This window comes from Rhinatrema bivittatum, chromosome 1 (assembly GCF_901001135.1).
Source record: "Rhinatrema bivittatum chromosome 1, aRhiBiv1.1, whole genome shotgun sequence".
NCBI lineage: Eukaryota > Metazoa > Chordata > Amphibia > Gymnophiona > Rhinatrematidae > Rhinatrema > Rhinatrema bivittatum.
Window position 1 is genome coordinate 182,164,215 of NC_042615.1, and position 6,554 is coordinate 182,170,768.

Sequence of the window (6,554 nt, forward strand, 5' to 3'; positions counted from 1 at the left end):
TCCTTAATCCCCCCCCCAGACTTACCACAACTCCCTGGTGATCGAGCGAGGAGTGAGGACGTCATTTCTGCAATCCTTGGCGAGAAGCATGTGACGTCGGTGGCACGTCGAGTGACGCGGTGTCACGTGATTCCCGGCTCGTTCGCGCCGGATGGCTCGTTCGGCCCAAAAAGAACTTTTGGCCAGCTTGGGGGGGCCTCCTGACCCCTCAAGCTGGCCAAAAGTTCTTTTTGGGCCGAACGAGCCGTCCGGCGCGAACTTGCCGGGAATCACGTGACGTCGGCGTCACGTGATTCCCGGCTTGTTCGCGCCGAACGAGCCGTCCGGCGCGAACTTGCCGGGAATCACGTGACGTCGCGTCTGAGTGACGCGGCGCCACGTGATTCCCGGCTCGTTCGGCCCAAAAAGAACTTTTGGCCAGCTTGGGGGGGTCAGGAGGAGGCCAGCTTGGGGGGTCAGGAGTAGCTCTTGTGAGACTTCTGGAGCTGGCAGGAAGGGACTGAGTGCACACATGCACGGGGGGAGCGCCGAGCAAGCTGAGGCTGGGAGGAAGCGCTGCGAGATGATGTTGCTTTTTGCCATAATCGCCCTGTGCTCTGTCATGTGCTGTGAGGAGGGGGGCACGGTTACTGGCCTACAAGTCCTTGCTGAACAGATATGCCATGGAAGGGAAGGACCTAACCCTGCAATACAACATTTATAACACTGGCTCTACATGTGCTCTAGAGGTGGAGCTGTCCGATGACTCTTTTCCTCCCAAAGATTTCGGGATCGTCTCTGGCATGTTGAACGTCAGGTGGACAGGATTGCACCCGCCAGCAACGTGTCGCACGCAGTGGTCCTGCGGCCACTGAAAGCGGGCTACTTCAACTTTACCTCGGCCACGGTCACGTATCTGGCCCCAGGAAGGTGGGCAGGTGGAGGTTTGGATACAGCAGTGCTCCCGACCAAGGTGGGATCCTGGCACAGAGAGAGTTTTGACAGGTTCTTCTCATTTTCTTCTCTGGGTAGCGTTCGGCATAATGACTCTGCCATCCATTGGAATACCCCTGCTGCTGTGGTACTCCAGTAAGAGGAAGTACGAGACCCCGAAGACTAAAAAGAACTGAACTGCCGCTGCCGTATCCCCCCCCCACCCCCCTCCCAATCCAGAGGATCTGAGGCAGCAGAAGAGGAGCCCAGGAGGAACTGAAAAAGATCTGACTTTTGTAATTCTCAAACCTCATTTCTCACGGGAGACTGGATGTATGTCCAGAAACCCCCCGAGCACAGTGATGTTGCTGTTTAGTATTAAATGTTTTGTATATTAACATGCTTCATACTCGTTAAGGAGGAAGCACCAGCCCCAGCCCGCACACAAGCAGCAGCCACCGCTGGGGGGAGCAGGATGCTCCACTCTCACCCCCATCATCACCAAGAGAGGAAGCAGAGGAGATGGAGCCATCTCTCATTGAAGAGGTGCACTCTGGGCCTACAGCAGGAAATGACCCTGTTCCCCTTCCCGTAGGGCCTCCTCCCTGTTTTGCCCAGGGAGTTAGGGTCGCTGAGACCCAGACCAGCCAGCCTTTGCTGGCCAAGGTAGGCATGTATGGCCCTCTGCTTCACCGCTAACCTCCCAGCTCAGCAGCCAAGAGGTTCATCTTTGGGAGCCAATGCTTTCCTAAGGGGAATGGCGCCAGAGCAGAGAGCTTTGCATGCCTACCAAGGGAGGGTGCTCGGGACACTGGATGTGCACCTATGGGTCTTACAGCTTCTGCCACCATCCTGAGCACCCTCCTACCTTCCTCCCTAACTATCTGGGATTTTTATTTTTTACACTTTTGTACACTTTAGTCCCTAGATGTCCCCTCCCATGTTCCTTTATTATTTAATTTTTGTTTTTGTAAATAATGTTAAAAGCTTTGGATAAATATTTCTCACATTTTCACCGGTCTGTTTCTATTGAGTACATACTGAGTGGAGGAAGGGGGGAGTGGGTGGAAGCTGGTTTGGGAGAGGGAGTACCTAGTGAGAGTGAAATAACTTGAAAAGGAAGAGCAGACCATGAATAAAACTACTCCAGATTTGTATTATCAGTTCAGATAGTTTATTTAACCTTAAAGAAATGTGCCAATGATCCAGGAAGGAAAGCCATCTACAAAGAGAAGAGGCGAGCAGGCGTGAGATACATCTGTGCTGGAAGGATGTTCCAGAGTACAGTCACCATCTCCACATACAGCAGCGATAAGCGACTACATTGACATTCACCTAAAAAAAAAATAAAATGACATTCAATACGTTTGTCTTGCAAACTTCACTCATTTCTGCATACCCCGGGAACCCAGAAAGCATGCCACCATGTAAACATTTGAATGCAGATAATCATGTACAGGCAATGGGTGAGTTCAGGGGGAGGGAGGGGCATATGTAAAGAGATGAGGTGTGTATGTGTTGCTATCCTTTCTTTAGTGGCAACTAGGGCCTATTTAGTGGGAAAATAGCCAATACTGCTGTTCCACCACCTCTTAGCAGTCTTAAGAGGACAAACTGCAGGGCTCTTCTTCCTAGAGTCTCCAAGCTTCAGCCCCCTTCCCCCTTGCTCTCTCCCTGTATTGCTGGAAGAAGAACATGAAGGGGTCAGAGTGTGTCTTTCCCAGCACTACACAGAACGCACACACACAAAGGGAGGGATTTAGCAATAGTCAGAAACAGTAGAGCTCGTGAATGGCACTCTGGGCCACAGCTTTACACACCCCTGGGTGTGTTGCCTTCCGGCTTCTCAGGTTATAACCCCAGGCCTTGCTGCCTCTGCAGCTGATAACCACACAAATGAGGGTAAAAGGGGGACTATGGTAAATCAGGGGATGGGAACAAGGAGAATGAGGATGGAAGCTCTGAGTAACCAGTGCACAGAAGACCAGGCCTTATGAAGATAGAAAAGGGCCATTCTCCTCTTCAGCCCTGTGATCCAGCATTTCCATCCCCCTGCTGCCCTCCTCCTACCAGTGCTCGAAACATGTAAAGACTATGAACAATAGTGTCATAATAATCTAAAATGTACTATAGTATTTACATCCCTCTTAGCCCCATGGACAAAAGATGCAAGAGAAAATACATTCTAGAGGTCCGTTAATAAATATCTATTACGCTAGGCCTACCTGTATTAAAAAACCTATCTTAATGTTCTCTCCATGCTCACCAGTGTTCGATGGTAATCCCCTGTTAATCATCTGAAGGATGACCTAAGGACATTGCCTCCAAGACCACCAAAAAAGTAGCTCTGCAACACCTACCTGTGTCTATCCCACAGCATTTTTGAAAAGCAGGACATGTGTCCTTATGTATGAGGTGGTTGGCAGCACTGGCTTTATATCATTTTTCCATAATGTATAAAGCTGGAAAAGGGAATATTGAATCAGACAGTTTGTTCAGAATTCTCCATGGTGCACTGCTTAAGGATTCAAACTCTCAAAAGACATAAGAGAGAGTTGCAAAATGGATATCACGAATTAAACCACATGAACAAAGAAGCAAGGTTCTAACCCATGATGCATGTTTGGCAATCATTCAAGGGAAAATGAAAACAATTCAGACTCTGAATTGAACTCTTAAGTATCGTATTACATTTATACCCTGTTATGCATGTGTATTTACTAATGCAGTGGTTCTCAACCTTTTTTTGGCCGAGACACACCTGACAGATGGTTCTCACATGCGTGACACACTGAACATGTGACCATCACACGGCTAAACGTAAATATACACTTTGCATCCACAAGACCCCCCTCTCAACCCCAACAATGAGTGCAAAGCAGAACTAGGGCATTATCCATACAACTCACCATACAAAAAAGATATTCTGGTTCTGATGACATCTCAGTAAAAGCAAAACAAACTCCTTTTACTACCAGGCAAAATAGCTTCCTTATGAAAAGACAGTAATTTAGCACTAATGCATGTCCTATTGAGAAAACACAACAAATAAGATTGATAAAAATGCCTACATGCTAGTAAAATACCTCACCTCGTTCACTCACCCTTCACCAAGTACAGAAAAACCACAAATTATAAATATGGAGACAGAAACTGGAATGGAAAACCAAAAAAGCCACTCTGCATGCAGTGCGAACCTGGAGAAATGGAAAGAGAAATATAGCACCTAATAGCTCTCAGGATTTGCAATAATACACACAAGCTAATCTTCACAAAGTTACACCTCTATTATGGAACACACTCAAACAGTAACAATCCTATCTAAGAAATACAACTATTAAACCAGGCCCTAAACACTAATACATTTCCTATTGGGAAAACAGATTAAGCCAAGCTGCTATAGAGCCCCACACAGAAATAATTGTAAAGCTATACTAAGCATGTTACAAAACAGCTGCTGAACAGAATAATATCCAACAATTAAAAACTCATAAAATTATTAACACATGTCCAAATATCAATACAATATTTCAAAACAGCAGACATCGCATAATACCCAATAATTAAAATGGCAGTCAATCAAGAAAAATAAATTTAAAAAGCCACCTTTACTTACCCTCTCCAGCAACTCTCCTACTCCTTTCCCTTCCAGGCCAATAGCACTCACCAGAAGCAGCAAGGGCTGCTGAAGCTCTGTCCTCACAGTCCTCTTCCTTAGCACCCACAACCAGTCACTCACACACAACACCCCCAATTAGGCCCCACGACCAGTCTTGGTCTCTCTCACACCAGTCATTGTCCTGACCAGTCTCTCTCTCTCTCTCACACAGAAACACATCACCTCCCTGACCAGTCTCTCTCTCAATCATACTCATGCTCTCTTATATACAAGCTCAATCATACACAAATGCTCTCGTACCCATTCACACCAACTCTTACCCAGGCTTCCATTCACACCCACACACACAAGCTTTCACCCACACATACAAGCTCTCACCCATGCATCCATTCACACCCACAGACACAAGCTCTCATCCATGCATCCGTTCACACTCACAGACACAAGATCTCACCTAGGCACCCATTCACACACACACACACAAGCTCTCACCCAGGCACCTACACATACAAGCTCTCACCCAGGCATCCATTCACACCACAGACACAAGCTCTCACCCAGGCTTCCATTCACACCCACACACACAAGCTCTCACCCAAGCACCCATTCATACCAGCTCTCACCTAGGCTTCCATTCACACCCACACACACAAGCTCTCACCCAAGCATCCATTCACACCAACTCTCACCCTGACATCCATTCACACCCACACACACAAGCTCTCACCCATGCATCCATTCACACCCACAGACGCAAGCTCTCACCCATGCATCCATTCACACCCACAGACATAAGCTCTCACTTAGGCACCCATTCACACCCTTAGACACAAGCACTCACCCAGACACCCATTCACACCCTCAGACACAAGCTCTCACCCAGGCACTCATTCACACACAGACACTCAAGCTCTAACTCATTCCCCACCCACACATACAAGCTCTCACCTAGGCACTCATTCCCCCCCAGACACACAAGCTCTAACTCATTCCCCCCCCAGACACACAAGCTCTCACCCAGGCACTCATTCACACACAGACACACCAGCTCTCACCAAAAACTTCTTCTTTCTTCACTGCAGGGATGGGTTCCAGTTCTGCTGTGGCTTTACTCCAGCAGGCCTTCTTTTTTCGCCACCACGGGAATGGGCTCCCGTGGTGACCTCGGTCAGGGTCGGGTTTCCTCTTCGCCGCCATGGGCTGTGGCGGCCTTGCTTGGTCAGGGTCGGGTTTCCTCTTCATCTCCACAGGCTGTGGCAGCCTTGCTTGGTCGGGGTCGGGTTTTTCTCTTCACTGCCATGGGAATGGGCTCCTGTGGTGGCCTTGCTTCATCGGGGTCGGGTTTTCCTCTTTGCTCGGGAACAGGCTCTCATGGCGGCCTTGCTTTATTGGAGTTCAATACTTCTATTCCTCCCACCCCACCCCCTGGGCTTTCTGATGCCTGCCTCACCAGCCATTCAAAGGCTTCCCTCCTTCTTCCTACTCCCACTGGCAGATAGACAGGAGGAGGCTTCCGATTGGCCTGCATGGGGGCAGGAAGAATGAAGGAGCCTTCCCATTGGACAGTGGAGGTAGGAAGAAAGGAGGCTTCCAATTAGCCCACAGGGGCTGGAAAAAGGGAGAAGGAAAGTATAACGGGGCAGTGGGACACCGGGAGACGCGACACACGTGCCGGTGTTTGGCGACACACTGGTTGAGAAGCGCAGTACTAAAGAAATTTAACTATCTAACATGATGTTTTTCAAATCAAAATCTTATGTTATTGAAAGTTATTATAGAATGACCTTCATATATGGCATCATTGTAAATGTGCTGAATGTGAAACACAATTTTAACCGTTGTTTATAATCATTGGTCATTATAATTTTCATTTGATTGCAAAAATAATTATTCAAATGTGATATTGTAAAAATGTGAAAACTATACCACCAATACATTTTTGCTTTCAAAATTTGTCTCTTTTTGTGCAAACATCTCTTCTTATGCTGTTTTTCTGATATTATCACTTCACTATGCTTCAATG

General features: G+C 47.7%; 1 pseudogene; it reads left to right on the forward strand.

The window, feature by feature from the left end:
- The first annotated feature begins 562 nt into the window (after window positions 1-562).
- LOC115080220 lies at window positions 563-1,109 on the forward strand (annotated as a pseudogene).
- Window positions 1,110-6,554: the final 5,445 nt, after the last annotated feature.